This window comes from Panthera pardus, unplaced genomic scaffold, assembly GCF_024362965.1.
Source record: "Panthera pardus isolate Hobbes unplaced genomic scaffold, ASM2436296v1 HiC_scaffold_6, whole genome shotgun sequence".
Taxonomy (NCBI): domain Eukaryota; kingdom Metazoa; phylum Chordata; class Mammalia; order Carnivora; family Felidae; genus Panthera; species Panthera pardus.
In genome coordinates, this window is record NW_026526991.1 from 26,785,026 (window position 1) to 26,802,931 (window position 17,906).

Consider the following 17,906-nt stretch of genomic DNA (forward strand, 5'->3'; position numbering starts at 1 on the left):
TCTAATTTCTCATGCTCAAGTAAATTTAACATGTTTTGTTAAGAATCATTTATGTACTGTACTGGAAAATAAAAGATAAACTAGACCCAGGCTCTGCTCTCTAAGAGTTTATATTTAAGTGGAAGAACTACATGTACATAAATATTTCCAATTGAAGCAGAATGTGCTTATTTGATAATCAAATCACAAAACTAATAAGTACAATGGATGAAAGAGGTCATTCACATGGAATTTCAATAGGTCAAGGCAAAAACCAGGATACTCCAGACGGAAATATGAACAGGAGCAAAGACAAAGAAGCACTGTAGTACAGAGTATTTTTTAGGAATGGCAAGTTCTCTGACAACTGAGACCCAGCATGACACAGCTATTCTAGTCCAAGTGAATCACTCCCTGTGCAAGCCCTGTGATGTGCTTACCACATGAAGCTATGAAGAGAGGGGTGACCCTATGAAGAGAAGGACCCAAAGTTATAAAATGAGGACCCCTGATGTCAAGGTGTTAAAACAAATTATCTATGAATCTATCGTGTATATTTCTAATTCTCTTTTACTCTACCTTGCAGGCAGTCAACAACACCATCTGTTCTCCACTTTGCTAAATCCTTCCCCTGTCTCAAGTTCTACGTTTGCTTACCCATTTATTCATTCAACTGTTTTTTATCAGGCACCAACTATTTGTCAGGCACTGTTCTAGGTGCTGAGGATACAATAATGAACAAGGCAGACAATGGCCCTGCCTTCATGAAGATAAACAGGAATGAAGGATAGGAGGCAGATACGGTAGGTGGTCAGAGAAAACTTGAAGAGGGCATATTTGACCAGAGGTGTGATCGAAGTCAGAAAGCAAGCCATGGGACCATGTGGGGAAAGAGCATTCTAGGCAGAGGAATGAGAAAATGCAAAGGTCCTGAAATGTCTGCAATATTCCAGGAAGGAGGCTAGTGAGGGAGGAAAAGAGAGGTGGAAAAGGAGATCATAGAGGAAGCAGGGATCCAGTTCACAGAGGCACTTATAGGTAATGACCAACACTTTGGATTTTGTTTTTAGTGTGATGGGAAGCCTATCTCCTGATGCCCTTTCCCAGCCCTAACCCCGTCCCAACAAGCCTCTACTGATCACTTCTCCTTCCTGTGCATTTATCACCTGTCCTTTTATTTGCCACCCCGTCTATATTCAATGGATTTCTATTCATCTCTAATGCATCAATTCTATTTCCTCAACTATGTCTCAAGGACAAGAATTGTATCATATTCTCCTCTGCATTTCCAGGGCTTGGCACCTACCTACATGGTGCTCAATAAATCTTTTTGGAAGGTGATAACGATGATGTAATCCCTTGAAGTCCTTTCCAGCTGTACGATCTATGTTTCCTTTGAACTCTTTTGACAAACTAGTTTGCGCTATGACTCAGAGGACTGACATCTTTCTAGATATTTTGAGATTACAGCCATCCATTAAATGACTGAGATGAATCACATCAGAGTTTTTATTTAAATGAAGGTTGTACCACTTGGAATGGGATCCTCTTAAGTGGAACTACTATTAGTATTTGTACTTTAAACCATCTGAACCTCAGGACAGGCATATATTGCTATTAAGTAAATGCTATCCTGATGTGATCCCAACACCTGCCATTAAAGATGGCCTCGAATTCTTTGCTGCTTCTCCTAATGAAAGGTGGAGGATAATTCCCCTCACCTGGAGTCTGGGTTGGTCTTAGCGACTTATCTGACCAATAAAATGTAGGAGAATTAGTGTTCCGGAACTGATGGGGCTAGGTCACAAAAAGCCTTGAGCCTTAAAGTTTCCACCCACACCTTTTGGAGACACTCCCTCTGGAAACCCAGCTGCCATGCTGTAACTCAAGCACAATGGAGAGACAATATGTCAGTGCTCAAACCAACAGCCACAGCAAAGTCCCCTGCCAAGAGCCAGCATCAACAGTCGACCACCCCAGCCCAGACACAGGAGTAAAGAAGCCATCCTAGAAGTGGATCCTCCAGCCCCAGCCACTTCAACTGACATCCTATGGATCAGAGACAAACCACACAGGTAAGTCTTCTCTAAGTTCTTAACCCACACACCAAAATGGTTCTTTGAATCTGCCATGTTTGAGGGCAGTCTGTTATACAATAGTTTTTTTTTTTTTAATTAAAAAAAAAAAAACATAGAACATCACTACTCACAAAAGTGCCTGTCCCCCAATCATTTATAAAAATGACAGATACACACAGTCCAAGATGTGTCCTATGTCCAATGAACTGCTCTTCCCAGAGATTTAACCCATAGGCATAGGGAAGACAAATGAGGTGATTTTGAATGAGTACTCTGAATCAATCTCACTACTAAAATTGCAGGCCAACAAAAGTCACCTGAAATGCATCCAATGTAAAAGCCACAGCATCCATTTGGCTATACAGGTCACAGAATTATGCTATTGACCAAATTATACATATTTTCACTCAGTCACCCAACAGGCAAGAAAACAACTTAGAGTTGACCCTTGAACAATATGGGTTTGAACTACGTGGATCCACTTACACATGGGTTTTTTTCAGTAAATACAGTACAGTATGGCAAATGTATTTTCTCTTCCTTGTGATTTTCTTAATAATACTTTCTTTTCTCTAGCTTACCTTATTGTAAGAACACAGTGAATAGTAAATAAAAATACAAAATATGTGTTAATTGACTGTTTATGTGATTGGTAAGGCTTCCGGTCGACGATAGGCTATTTGTAGGTAAATTTGGAGAAGTCAAAAGTTACTTGCGGATTTTGACTGCGCAGAGGGTCAGCACCACTTAACCGTCATGTTGTTCAAGGATCAACTGTACTATACTATTTAAAAACATGGGTGGGACTTAAAACAGAAATTAAATGCACAATTCTATCATGCAAATAAAAAGATCCAACTGCTAGACAATGATTACATGCAACACTAGGAATCTGTGAAAATTATTCTCAGACGCTACCAGAATGGAAAACACTCAACTGCAAATGGTCCCTCTCTTTTAGAACATCCTTTTGTTTGTGCAAAGAAGTTCTATTATGAAAACAAAAGCTCCTCAAAATGGGCAGGCATTTTTAGCCCCATCAGTATGAATATCACTTTTCCCCAACAATAGTCATTTCAGACCCTGCACGTGAGAGGCTTCTGGGAAAGCAGCCTGCTCATTTTATACCCTCCTCCTCTTCCTTCCCCCACTACCTTCTTCAAGTCATGTTTGGTTCTTCAAAACACACACACACAACACAATACAGAACCATTATGTGGTGCCAAGGGCAGGGAGGAGGGGTAAGATGAAGAGAACAAATTTTGGTAGTAAATGCTTTAGAGCATCAATGTTTCACATAAACTACTACCTCGTAGTATGTCTAATCATATTCCACCACGGTTTTCATAATATGAATTCACACTCACCACTGGTATGCCATTTTTAAAAATCAACAGAAGAAAATAAGTTCTCAAGAAAACCCCCTACAAGCGAGAGGCATAGCAATGTGAAAAAGGCAAAATGCTTTTAACAGAAAACATCACCTTCCAGATTTATAAGCATGTGTGTTTGCTTGAAAAATAATTCATTATCAATAACAACAATAAAATCATAACAAAAGGAACCAAATGTCGACATTTATATCACTAGCAGCTACGTGGGTACATGCATTTTTCAAAAGAGAACTCCAGAATTTAATTAGAGAAAAATGTATTAACCTCTGATAAAAATACTTAATGAAAGACTAATGACTTCCTTCACACAGAAACCATTCCTTCAGCAGCAGTAAATCATTAGGTCAGCAAAACACATGTCTAAAAACACATGTATTTATATTCCTACACTGCATTGTACTTCTAAAACTGCTTAAAAGGCACGAGTAGCTAGTAACACCATCAAAGCACACACAGTGACATTTTGGTTACGTGGCTCTCCCTATCAATAAAATGAAAGTTAAACAGGAATTTAAGAAATGTAGCAGAGGACATAAATCATGCTCTTTTCATTTCAGTGAGAACATTAGCAGCTCTGTGTCTTCCAGCCTCGGGAGCCATTACTTATATGTGAAATTCAAAAGAAGAGGAAGGCGTTTAAGCCAATAATGAAAGCAAGTTTGGCTAAATGTCAAACCACATGATACTAAGTTTCTTGCACCTTATTTATTACCAAGAAAGCTAAAACCTGCTCAATGGTCTTCTCTAATGCCAAAGCACCACTGATGGGGGAAATGAATATATGTCAAATTTACCTCTTCAAATCACTAATGTGGCCTGACATGTTCAGGCAGACAGGAGCCTGTCACCAAGGTATAGAGGATTTACATTTTCCACCGCAAATGGCCCTAACTCAGAAATAGACCTGTTATTAATACACGGGTACACAAAAGGGAACGTATAGTACCTAGGAATTGAATCATAATGCATTCCTCAGAGTCCCAAATACAGAAAAATTTAATAATCTGAAACATCAGATTATTTCATTCAGTCAAGTAATTTTTTTGGTTTCATGAATCTCTGTGATTACCTGGTCCATTGATGGACCACTGATGGTCCAATGATGGCTACTCAAAAAATAATTACTGATGGGCAGGCACTGCCCTAGGGGGCAGGGGCTGTCCTGGGCCCTGGGGATACAGGGTAGCAGCCCCACTTCTCAAGGAGCTTCCAGTCTATGGAAGGGTAACTCACTGGTCAAGTAAAAACAAATTCAATCAAGTACAGGGATAGATTCTGATGGTGTTGAAAGCTCCAGAGGAGACAAAATAGGATCACACGATAGAAGGTGACGGACGAGGGCTCTAATTTGGACTGCCCAGGGAGGCCTCGCTGAAGAGGCCCGACACCTAAATTACCAGAGGAGCTAATCATGACAGGAAAAGTAGGAGCAGGGCACACCGGAGGAAGGAAAAAGCTAGAACAAAGGCCTCAGCAGAAACTGCCCTGGGCACCAGGAGAAGCTGCTAGTTGACCTGTGTGGCTGGAGCACGGTGAGGGACAACAGCAGATGTGACTGGAGCAGCCTTCCGACCACAAGGGCCTCATGGGCTCCCATACGGGTTCGGACTCCATTTCAGTACAATGGAAAACCACCGGAGGAGGGTTTGCTCAGAGGAGTTGCACACTGCTGTGTGGAAAATGGATGTACTCCCGTACATGTGGAAGCCACTGTAATTATCCTGGCAAGGGAAGAAGATAAGTAGACAGATCTGAAGAACATTTTAGAAGGTTGGGTAATGGAACAGATGTTGGGGAGGAGGGTTAGTACGGGAAAAGATGAAAGCAAGGATGATGATTCCCAGGTTTTCAGCTGGAACCATGGGAAATCAATATTTCTGTCCGGGTTAGGTCCCTCATTCCTTCTCCAGTTGGACAGCTGGAATTAGAACCTGACCTTCTACTTCCTAATCCAGAAGTCTTTTAATTAAGAGTATTAAATTGAGATTTCCACATTAAATAATACCCAGTTTTTCTATTTTGCTATTACTAATTATTCACACAAAGGCTCAGAATAATTTCAAGGTAAGTGTGCATTAAAAATCAAAAACATACACAAATCAACATGTGATAGAATTTCATAGAGCGAACATGCACACACACATGCGCACACACACACACACACACACACACACACGAAGTACATGTTAAAACTATCCCAGTACGGTCTATATTTAAGTTAATAGTACCAATGTCAGTGTCCTGGTTTTGACAATGTATTATGGTTGTATATAAGATATTTTTGGTTGGTGGGAACTGAGTGAAAGATACCTGCGAACTCTCTGCACTACTTCTGGAACCTCTTGTCTTAAATTATTTCAAAGTAAAAAGTCATTAAAAAAAAAAATCTTGTCTAAGGACACAGAAGCAGTGGGAAACAGCCAATATCTAAGTCTAGATCACCTGATTTCTCGTTCTTTTGAGTGTACCATATTTTTTATTCAAAACTTCTTTGAATTAGGGGCGCCTGGGTGGCTCAGTCGGTTGAGCAAACCAACTTCAGCTCAGGTCATGATCTTGCCGTTTTTGAGTTCGAGCCCCGCGTCGGGCTCTGTGCTGACAGCTCAGAGCCTGGAACCTGCTTCAGATTCTATGTCCCTCTCCCTCTGCCCCTCCCCTGCTCACGCTCTCTCTCTCTGTCCTTCAATAATAAATAAACGTTAAAAAAAATTTTTTTTAAACTTCTTTGAATTAAAAGAGCCTTAAGATAAAAAAAAAAAAAAAAAAAAAGCAATACCTGATTGGCATCTGTTTTCTTGCTTTCTAAAGAGAAACTGCCTTTTTGCCCCTTTTGAAGGCAGAAAGAATCTTTGGTTGTGTTCACTTCTGCCAAGAACATGGGCAGCATGCAGTCAGCAGCCTTGGAGGCAAAATCTACATTTGGCTGGTCTATAGTAGGTGCAAAGAAACACTCATTCTAAAAACAATTAAAATGTCAGTTTTGTGTCTGTTTTCATTTCCCAAGTGAACTGAACAAAATAACCTAAACAATGGAAGCCATTGGTGAAACGAATCCGGATGGAGCTTATCAAATGTGAATGGCCCAGAGTGTGGAAAACCAGTGCCCTCAGGTGGGTGATTTTCTCTCATTTTTCCAGGGCCACTGCTCTCTCAAGAACTATCAACAGTGCCAAAAGACCAACAGCTGTGCCCCCATTCACAGGCTCACCACAGCACCTACAAGGTGAATTTTCCTGGAAAAAGTTGCAGGGGTTGGTTTGGTTGTTCGTTTTGTACAGGGTAGAGAAAGGATGGAAAAAATGGAGATACAGTTTCCAGGTGGTGGCACAGCGTGACCCTGAAAACCAGGTTGAGATACTTCCCTCTCACAAGGGAAACTGCAAGGTTGAGGGTCATGCCAAGCAGAGCCACAGTCAGTTACCACCCGGGACATGGGATTCTCGGTTTTCCCCAAAGCCTATCGCTATCAGACCTAACAGCACCGACCTAAAGCCAACTTAAGTTAAAATGAGAAACGGAATGAAAATCTCTGTCTCTGCTAAAATCTAGGGAAACCTGGAAGGTATGGGGCAGATAAGTCAGCCCCAGAAGATGGCAGATGGAGTGATGTTCTCTCTCCCTAGGCCAGTTTCCTCACATTCAAGGCTCGACCTCCGCCCCCAAGCCCAAACATTAAGATTATCCATCAGCTTATCTCTCTCTTACCTGCCTCTCTCTTTTTCTAAACACATCAATTCTTCATTTGAGCCAAACAATCTATTTGCTATCCTTCCCCTCACAGAATCCACTCATTCAAGGACCTACTTTGTAAAAAGGGCAGGTATATAATTCAGAAAGTGAAATGACACTGACAATACTAAACGCAAGAGGAGAAGCTGGGGAAAGGTCATTCCATTTGCAACATGATAGGTTTAATGTTCCAGCAAAACATCTTGGGAAGGTATCTTGGAGAAAGCACTCAGCATCTACTCTGGACTGGCTTCTCCCCTAGTAATCATGACTACCTTCCCCCCGACCCAGAGCTGCCCTGGAAGCATTCCATACTTTACCCTTCTTCCCACTGAGATTGCTCAGTCATGCTTCATGCTCTGGTGCCACTCTATTCTCTGTACGCCACTGTTAAATGTCCAGAAATTCACATGCATGTCACCCCTCTATTGCCATAAAGACTACAAACTCCTTGAAGGACCTTCTAGTTCTGATGTAATCACTTTGACGCCTTTTAGAGCCCACAGCACTTTGTGAACACTCAAAATGTATTGTTAACAAATGCCTCAGGGGATTGAGAAACCTCATACAGCCACACTTCTGAATAACAGACAGAAATAGCACAATGGCTGTCTCAGGGAATGGGAAGAAATTTCTTAACCTTGCTTGGCATTACTTGTCAAGAGGTTTGAATTTCAGTGGTAAATGATTTCCTTCAAAGGAGGTGAAAACAGAGACAAGATAGGGGGTTGTAAAAAATACACTAAATACGTGACAGATGAGAACAAAAGCCAAATCCTCATGACGGCAAACCTTGCTTAACTCTTTTTGTGGTTAGTACCCAAATGCTAACATTATCTCATCACCCCAATACTTCATTTTGAGACTAAACCATGAGTAAGTATATGGGATAAGCTGAAATTAAATCCTCGTGTGAATGTGCAGAGTACAAAGGAGTTTTATCTGTTTGGTTTACCTAATTCTTTTTCTCTTATGTACAATTTTAGAAATGAAAGAAAAGGTTCAATGGCCCTGGTATGATGAATCGCTTCTGGCAAAATTTAATTCTAAAGAAATGGCAAAGATAATAACATACTTTCACAGAAAAAGTTTGTCCTGAAGAAGGGCCTCTCCCCTTTTGACTCTCAAAACAATTTTAGAACCAAGCATTAGCTTTAATCCAGCACTCTGGTAAGCACAAAGAAAAGAAAGGTAAACAAAACTGATTCCTGTCATGCAAAGCTATTTTCTGTCCCTTCTAACTCTTTATACGAAGTGTGGGGCAGACCTTCTCTGTAAAGGCCCAAATAGTAAATATTTTCTGGACCTTCTAGGCCAAAAACTCTCTATTGCAACTACAGAACTCTGCCTGTATAGTGTGAAAGCAGACACAGACAACATATGGACAAATAAGAATGGCTGTGTTCCAATAAAACTTTATTTATAGACGCTAAAATTTGAATCTCCTATAATTTTCATATGTCATGAAATATTCTTCTTTCGTTTTGTTTTTGTTTCAACCCTTTGAAAAGGTAAAGACCACTCTTAGCTCACAGGACACACAAAAGCAGGTAGTGGACTGGATATGGACCACAGGGACATGGCCATAGTTTGCCAACCCCTGCTTTATACCAAAGGCAAGGTGGCAGCAAAAAGTCAAAATTAGCTTGGAAACTTCAGCTTGCTTCTAAAAGAAGGTTGTTGGGGAAGGAAGAGGAACAGAAGGTGAATAGAGAAGGAAGAGGGGATGCCCATGAGAAACCAGGAAACTGCAGCCTAAGGGAGGAGAAACCCAAGTAAAAGGGGTGAAAGCTTGGGGCTGTGGGAGGAGGGTAGAAAAAAGGAAGCAGGAGGCCAAGTTTCTAGGGCATCTGTGGGAAATGAAGGGATGAAAGGGAAGTCAGCTAATGAGTAGCCCAGGGGAGGGGCTGTAGATTAAACTGTGAGAAAGCTGAACATCATAAAAATGCAGATTAACCAAGCAGCCCAGAATTTAAGAACTGAGGCTACTATGTGTACAAAATTAGTCTCTTAGCAGGCAAGGACAATTCTCCTTACAAGTCTGTTGGGTTACGTGCCTGTTGGAGACGGTGATTTTCATTTTGCTTTTATCTTATGCAATTGCTCCTAGGAATATCAGTTCAAGAAGGCCAATTGTGAAAGCCTCAAGTCTTCAGTCTTAGAATTTCCCTCATCCTTTTTTTTTTTTTTTTTTTGAGAGGGAGAGAGAGTGAGTGGGGGAGAAGGGCAGAGGGAGAGAGAGAGAGAGAGAGAGAATGAGAATCTTAAAGCAGGCTCCACATTCAGCATGGAACCCAACATGGGGCTTGATCCCATGACCCTGGGATCATGACCTGAGCCAAAATCAAGAGTTGGACACTCAACCGACTGAGCCACCCAGGCACCCAAGAATTTCCTTCATCTTTAAAATGATTTGGCCCTGGGAAGAGATGGGCTTCAGGGGCTCTAACTGCTGCACCCACTCCTATACCTAATCTGTACCTCTATGAGACAAATTTTCACCAGTGAGAAGGTAAAAAACACACTCATATGTGAGATTTCATTGTTACAACAGTTAAAAATAAAGCTGATAAAATGGTTTAATAACCAGACAGGTTAAAAACTGCAATGCACAGAGACGAGAACAAAATGCTTTAAGTTTTATAAAATGAATGGTTAAAGGCTGGCACCCAGCAAACATTAAATAGCAACCTTTAAGAAATGCCAAAGAGTCAATTTCATGGAGGATCAAGAACCAAAGGGTTATTATCTATTGGCTACTGAGGAAGACTGACAAATAAGATAAAGTTAAAAAAGTGATAATAGTGTCATGGGCTGAACTGTGCCTCCCCAAAAGCCATATGTTAAAGCCCTAACCTTACCCAGTGCTTGGGAATGCAACTGTATTTGGAGTCTTTAAGAAAGTAATTAAGTTAGAATGAGGCCATTAGGGTGACCCTAACCCAATATGAGTAGTATCCTTGTAAGAGAAGGAAATTAGGACACATGGACACACACACACACACACACACACACACACACACACACACACAGGGGAGACCATCTGAAGAGGCAGCAGGAGGGCCACCATCTGCAGGCCAATGGGGCCTCAGAAGAAACCAAACCTGCTGACAACTTAACCTGTGACTTTCAGCCTCTGGGACTGTTAGAAAATAAATTTGGGTTGTTTAAACCACCTAGTCTGGATACTTTATTATGGCAACACAAACAAACTAATATAAACAGTTATGACACCTAGAGATTAAGAGGAAGGTGAGGGGAGCAAATAAGGCTACCACAGATTCATACACTCAACCAACATTTATTGGTCCCAATAAGTATTTCTGCAATGTGCTAGGTTCTGAGTCTACAAGGGTGAAAAACTGAGTTCTCGCCTTCGATGAACTCACAGTCTACTTGAGGACAAAATTTCCTAACATAGTACGGATGCGCCATAACAGAAATATTCCCATGACACTTTGGAAACACAGAAGAGGGGTTTCTCAGTCAGCCATGAAAGGGGTACACAAAGCTTCAAGAACAAGGTAACGTCTGGGCTAAGGGCTTTCAAAAAACCAAACAACGACAACAACAACAACATTACTTCCTTCTGGTTGTTTGAATAGGAATATATTTTCGAAGTGGAGAAAATAAATATCACTGAGGAAGAGGAAGTGTGATGTGAGCGATGGGAGGTCCTCCTTTGGCCATGTGGAGTTAAGGTGGAGGACTGAAGTGCAGCTGGCTATTCGGCCAGGAGACAGGGATTTGGAAGAGGTCACTTTGAGGTGGTCATCAAGCCAGGAGTGCAGATGGGCTCTGCCCTAGGAGAAGGTTGCTGGGAAAGGAAGCTGAGCCTCCAGCCAGGGAGAAGATAAGAATTTAACACATCTCCAGAGAAGAGAAGCATTTAAGAGGCAAGTAGGGCAAGGAGAAGCTGAGAAATAATAAATGGAGGGGCAGGAGGAAAAACAACACCGAGGAAGGGGGCAACACCAAGAATGAAAGAGAGAGCGGCCCCCATGTCAGATGTTGCCAAGACAGCAAGTGGCAACCTGAAAAATGCCAATGGACTTAACCAAAAGTCCCTGGTGACCTCTGTGAAAACAGCTACAAGGAGCAGAAGTGCAATGGCCACAGCTTGAGAAGTGAATCACTGTGTTCAGATGGGAGGACATTCATGAAAACTCAAGGAAATAAAAGCCACTTGAGTCATCTTCTGGGGCTGGTAAGAGAGGAGGAGATGGACGACACAGAGGCAGTTGCAACAATAATGCTGGGGGTTGAGGCTGGGGGGGGCGGTTTGCGGAGGGGACTCTCGTTCTGTTCTTCCAGTCTTCTGGGGGCTGCTTGAAGAGAGTGGAAAGGAAAGAAGTGAGGCAAAGGAGAAAAATGGCATTTATTGACTACCTGTGAGGCACTCGCTGACATGAAAAACACTACCTCCATTAACACAGCACTTTTTGTTTTGAAAGATTCATTCATATACCCTCTCATTTAACCTCAACAACTACTCTCAGGGAAGAATACCGGCAGCTCTGTTTTACACATGAAGAAATTAACATTTAGAGGAAAAAAATAAAAACAAAGTAATCTACCTGACCTCACAGAGCAGATAAAGGTAGAAGCAGGACTTCATCCGGAGCCTAGACCCAGTATCTCCAAACGCTCACCCAGCATTTTCACAGAACGAAATGCTCATGGCTCTGGGCTGGGTCTCAGCTTCCTCCTATGGAAAATGGGAACGATAATAGCCTGTACCTCACACTATTAATAAATGTAAGGCACCTAAGGGGCTGGCTCACGGAAAGTGCTCGATAAATGTGAGCCACTGTCAGCTTACATTCAAGGAGCAGAGCGTGTACACAGAACTTACACACCACGTGTCCATTCTCGGTGAGCAGGAAGAGCTGTCCAAACCAGAAATCCAGGAATCACGCCGGAATCCTCTTTCTCCTTCAGCCCACAGTTCAACCAGGCAATGAGTCCTTCTAACCCCGTGCTTCTCAACCTTCGTGTCGTCACTGCCTCTCTAAGAAGACGTCCCTAATAGCGTCGCTCCCATGAAATTTTAACAGCATGGATAACTGCTTAGCTGTTTATGTACTGTGGCCCTTTTGAATCTGAATATCTGAGGATTTTTTTTTTTTTTACACCATTCCCCCAACCAATTTTCACCTTGGGAAAAGATCCCCTTGGGACCACCGCCCCCCCACCCACCCCATGAAGAACACATCTAATAATCCTCCCTCCTAAATCTCTCTCAGCCCATCCCCTTCTTCTCTATCCTCAATGCCAGTAACTAGTCCTCACCATTTTTCATCTAGATTGTTCCAACAGCTTCCTAACTGGGCTTCTTACCCCTGTTTTGCCCAGCTTCCCATCCATATGTCACCAGAGTAGGCTTTCTAAATGCAAGTCTGTTCGTGTCAATCCCTTTCTCAAATTTCATCAAGTTGTGCTCCATCACGGATTGAACCTTTACATGGCACTCAAGGCCCCTGTCGAGCAGCACTGGGCCTGAGCCTCCAGCCTTAGCTGCCATCACACCACCCCATCCCATCCCTAGACACTAGGTGCATACAACGTAAAGCCATTGCCTCCATGCCTCGGCACTTTCTGTTACCTCTGCCTAGAATGCCCTTCCCCTCTGCCTTCTTGTGAACTCCTACTTACCTTCAACACTCAACTATACACGCTCTCTAAAGCCTTCCCCAGTTCGGTCTTACCACAGGCTAGGTGGAGCCATCCTGTCCCTTGCACATACCTCTCTGCGTCACAACTCTTCGGTTACCTCTAATGGTAATAGTGACAACTAACATTCACTGAATGTTAAATAGATGCCAGACTCTATTCTAAGCCGTTTACACATATCATCTCATTTATTTGGAGCAACCCGAGTGCAGGAATTATACTTTATTAATTTCCGTATCTAACCTTCCGTATTCCCAGCCAACAGTAGAAATTCAATAAATGCTCGCTGAAGTAATGCAGGAAGCAAAGCTTTGGAGATGCTCAGATCTGCTCTTTCCTCTGACTTATACAGCCCCTCCTACAATGATTTATAGTGTTTACTCTGATAATAAGGAGAGGGATGAGATATGATTATTCCGCCAAAGGTTTTAACAGTTTCTTTGAAATATACTCCGTGATTTAGTGAAAACAGTCATTAGGAATGCCTTTCCAAGTGCAAAGGGGAAAAAAAATCTCATCTACCATCCAGAACACTCACATATTTACAAATCTAGTCAATGTGAGGGATATAAATAGATCTTAAAAATGCCACAGGCAAGAACTTAATCACCTATAGTGGAGCAGCTTGAGAAAAACAATGAAGAGAAAAGATTTAGAAACATAATATTTAAAAACATACAAACAGGAGACCTAGAAAAAAAATCAGGTTATATAATATCCTAGTGAAACACTTTGAAATAGAATACTCATAGAAAGATAAACAGAAAAATACTTGAAACAACAGAGTGAAGAATATTCCTCATAGTTCCTTAAGGGTAACTGGAGAAGGTCATTTAAGTCCAGCGCACCCCACCCCCACCCTCTGCTAACTGAAATGAAACAGCTAGTGACTAGCCTCAAGGATAATTTAACAGACTACGTCAAATTGATTCCGAAAGTTTTACTCTCTGGAGAAAAAAAAGTATATATATTTTTACACACACACACACACACACACACACACACACATATAATCTTCTTTTATTCTTTAGTTGGCATCACAAGAAATTCCAGATTTAAGTGTTAGTATCAAGTAAATAATAACGTTCTGGAAATGACTGCAGTTGAGAAAAGAGAGCGCTTCTAAAACAATGTCCTAGAGTAAAAACCCAAATACTGCATTTCACTACTCATTTGTTATAAACCGTGATTATCTCTGGGCAATAAGATTATGGATGACTTCCATTTTTTTGGTATCTTTCTAGAGCCTATGCTTTTTAAGCAACAAATTGCCTTTATATTTGGGGGGGGGGGGAAAGAGCTATTTTCACTTTTTAAAACATTTTTTTTTGTGAAACTAATAAGAACATTTGTTATTAATTTACAAGTCGCTTTCACGTATGGCAGCTACATTTCCATTTATGATAACAAATATACATACTTTAAGTCACTACATCTGGTAAGTGCAGTAAGGCCCCAAAATGATTTGACATACCTCCCAAGAAAATGTGACGTTTCTATTTTGAGTCTTTGAATCTGGCCTCTAGGACAGCTGAACCAAAAAATGCAGTGAGAGTTAACACTATGCCAGCATCTGGGCCCAGGCCTTAAGAAACTGGCAGTTTTCACTTCCTGTCTCCTGAAACTCAACTACCATACTGTGAGGAAACCCCAGCCACCTGCAGAAAGGCCTATGTGGAGAGGAACCAACAGGCAGCCCCAATTTGCCAGAAATATGAGTGACACATCTGGAAAATGGCTCCTCCTGCCCCGGTTAAGCCACTCCAACCGACACCAGCTAGAGCAGAAATGAGCTGCCCCTTCTGAGCCCTGCCCAAATTGCACATGCATGTAAAAACAAATCACTGTTCAGGATCCCAGGGTCGTGGGATCGCGCCCCAGGTCAGGATCCACTCTGAATGTGGAGCCTACTTAAGATATTCTCTCTCTCTCCCTCTCTCTCCCTCTCTCTCTCTCTCTCTCTCTCTCAAATTAAAAAAAAAAAAATCATGGAAAAAAATAAACAACTGTTATTTTAAGCCATCATGTTTTGAAGCAGCTTGTTACACAATAAAATATAACTAGAATTCCATATTATATTTTGCCTCTACTTTTCCCCAGTTATAATTTAAACTCTTTGAGGGTATGATTCCATCTTTACATCCATCTTCGTAGTCATTCCTTCGTTCATTTGATAAACATGTGAGGACTAATGTGTATCCAGCACTATGCTAGACAGGTTATGCAGGTACAGAGATAAAAACAGTCTCTGCCTTAGATATGATTAGTCTGTATCTTCAGAGACAAACAAAAATAGACAATGATAGCCATAACACAGCCTTTGCTGAATAGCCAGCAATGGTAGACAGTCAATAAATGTTGGCTAAATAAACGAATGACTAAATCAGGTTCTTAGAACTACTTTGGGAATTATATACTCTCATCATTTTATAGATGAGATGCACCAGTTAGCGATGTATTACTTCTTAGTTTTAAATTCGCCCTCTTTGCCCTGCTTCATGACCCTGGGGCTGGACCCTGGGAACATTTGGCCTTTGCCAAATGGTGTAGTGTTCGTTTCCATCAAAAGAGGGCACTGGAGGGACACTGAAAGCCCATAGCAGAGGCAGGGGCTTTTCCTTCGGTTTGGGATGCTTTATTCCCTCCCACCCCCAAAGTGTACTGCCAGTGACATTTGGGAAACGCAAAGGTGCTTACTCTCCAGGGAATTTCTCTGCCACTCAGCAGACTGCTAAGGATCAACTCTGGCCCACCCACATCCTCTCCCAAGATTCTCGGCCAAGTGGGCTTACAGACCGGTCCAGCCAGTTCACTGGCCACCAGTAGGCCTCCTATTCAAGTGGCAGTCACTCATCTCCAAAGGGGACTGAAACTCAGCCTTGGGGGTGGCGAGGGGCCTCTTGAGAGCTCTTGGTACCTTCATCCTGTGCTCTCCTTCAGCCCTAGAAAAAATAGCTCCTTCCATCTGCTATTCCTATATTCCTTAGAGACCTCTTTTACCCCTTCAGTAGTTAACCATAGTTAACCTTTTACTAGTTAATTATTCTTTATATTATATTTTCCTTGTTCAAATTACTGTGTGGTTTTGTTTCCTGAATAGATCCAGACTGGCACAAAAAGGAATAAAAGGGCTCAACTACGAGGAGGCCTGAAAAAGGACAACTGCCCACAGCCCCATCAAAGGGCTGATTGAGAATAAAAAGAAATTGAAAGGGAAAAGATAAAGACTCAAGGAACAAAAACTGCCGTGTCAATCTCATTCAAAATCTTTATTTTTGTCTAATCACATTTCTTAGAAAATATTTTTTATCTTCTTTGGTATTTTTTTAACTTCTCATTTGATAAGCTATTTTTAAAAACACAATGAAAATGTTGGCTACATGTGAGACTCAAGGGAAGAAAGGGTCAGAAAATAAAGAAGCTGTAGCAGGCCCAGGTCAGGTACTCTGAGACACGTGACATGGACCAGAACCAAGAACTGGCATTGGGGACAGAAGAGCCTAGCAATTAACAGCATGGACTGGAGGGCCAGACTATCGGTGTTCAAATCTCAGCTCTGCTACTACCAAGTTATGTGACCTTGGGCAATTCATCTAATACTTTCATTTGTAAAATGCAAGTAACAATAATAGTGCTGACCTCAAAGGATAAAGTGAGTTTATGTACGTAAAGCCCTGAGGCCAGAACCCAATCCAAATGCTCTTTCTACCACCTCTCTACTTCAACATTCTCAAATCTGTTTTTTTCCCGAACATCTTCTCATTTTGGAAAGGTTTCAGAAGAACTACCTTGCTCTCAAAATTGTTCTCCTCTACTTTTCCTACTACCTCTGGCCTTCGACCTCAGCCTTGCTATACTAAGACTGAGATGTAGAACATTCTCCTTCCTTTAAAGGGCTTTCATTTTTTTCCAGGTCCACAACTATAGAATGGGTTCAATATAAAACCAATGGGAATGATATAGTATGGTGGACATGTCTTAACCAGCTTTCACCTCTTCCGTTTGGATCTGTCCCTTTCCCACTCCAGGTGACTCTGGTGTCCTAAACGAAGGGCTCGGGACTCAACCTAGGCCAGTCAGTCCCTGAATCTTGAGAGACGGCAAGGTGGAGGGACTCAGAGGAGGAACACCAATGGCCAGAGATGCCCAGAGGTGCCTCATTCCCACCTTACTGGGCCCTGAAATTTTAGCAATTCTCTCAAAGTTGTGAATAATCCAGTATACGTCAGAGAAATTCCTATTTTTGCCTACGTTAGCGAGAGGTCTACTGCTTGAACCAAAGAGTTCACATACATGCTGTCAGAGTGACTTACATCTTTGAGTTTCCTCATCTGTACAGTGGGGGTCTCTGAGGTCCCTTCTGGCGCTAACCTTCCACGGTAGTTCGAACAATGGGGCAAGTCCCAGCAGACGTGCTCTACTGCCTCTGCAAGTCTCCTAACAACTTGGTCATTATCACTCAGCACCTTACACCTTATATACAAATGGTGGAACTGAGACGTGCTTTAAAAGTCTCATATTTAGGTTATGAAACCACAAAGCTCTCCTTTGCCACTTACTACATCTCAGCAGTATTATTTTGGTAACAGCGTCACCACCCTCTCTGAGCATAAATAGAACATGAACATTTCCAGGAATTGTCAACTTGGCACTTCTTACAAGGAGTTAAGATTTCTTTTATAACATTAACAAAAATAAAGCCTAGGACTAAACTTCTTTTAGAGGTCACATTTCCTTCTCAATTAAAATTTACTGTTTGGAAAAGTACAATGTACCCTTTTTCCCCCCTCTGGGGGAAAAGTCCTCCAAAGAAGCATATACATATACTCCTTACTGTTCAAACTGAGCAACAAGTATAAACACAGCTGCCTATTAAAATTAAGCAAAGGCAAACATTCCTGCAGCTAGCTACAACAACGGCCTACAAGTTTGAACGACACCCGTAAAAATAGAAAGCTACCTTGCTAAGCATACGATTAAACTCTGAGGTTGTGCCATCGGAAAAGCTGGTTATTAGAACTGATGGCTTTCGCCTTTCGATAGCAAGATTTAA

At 41.7% G+C, this 17,906-nt stretch overlaps 1 protein-coding gene and 1 long non-coding RNA gene across 3 annotated transcripts in view; one reads left to right on the forward strand and one right to left on the reverse strand.

The window, feature by feature from the left end:
* Nucleotides 1–17,906, reverse strand: part of CRADD (CASP2 and RIPK1 domain containing adaptor with death domain) — a 179,424-nt gene that overhangs the window by 151,414 nt on the left and 10,104 nt on the right. The window lies entirely within an intron of this gene.
* On the forward strand, nt 1,647–14,709 carry LOC109265341 (uncharacterized). Its single transcript, XR_008419724.1, has 4 exons — nt 1,647–2,054; nt 6,456–6,561; nt 8,167–8,350; nt 14,380–14,709. It is a non-coding gene; the product is annotated as an uncharacterized LOC109265341 (long non-coding RNA).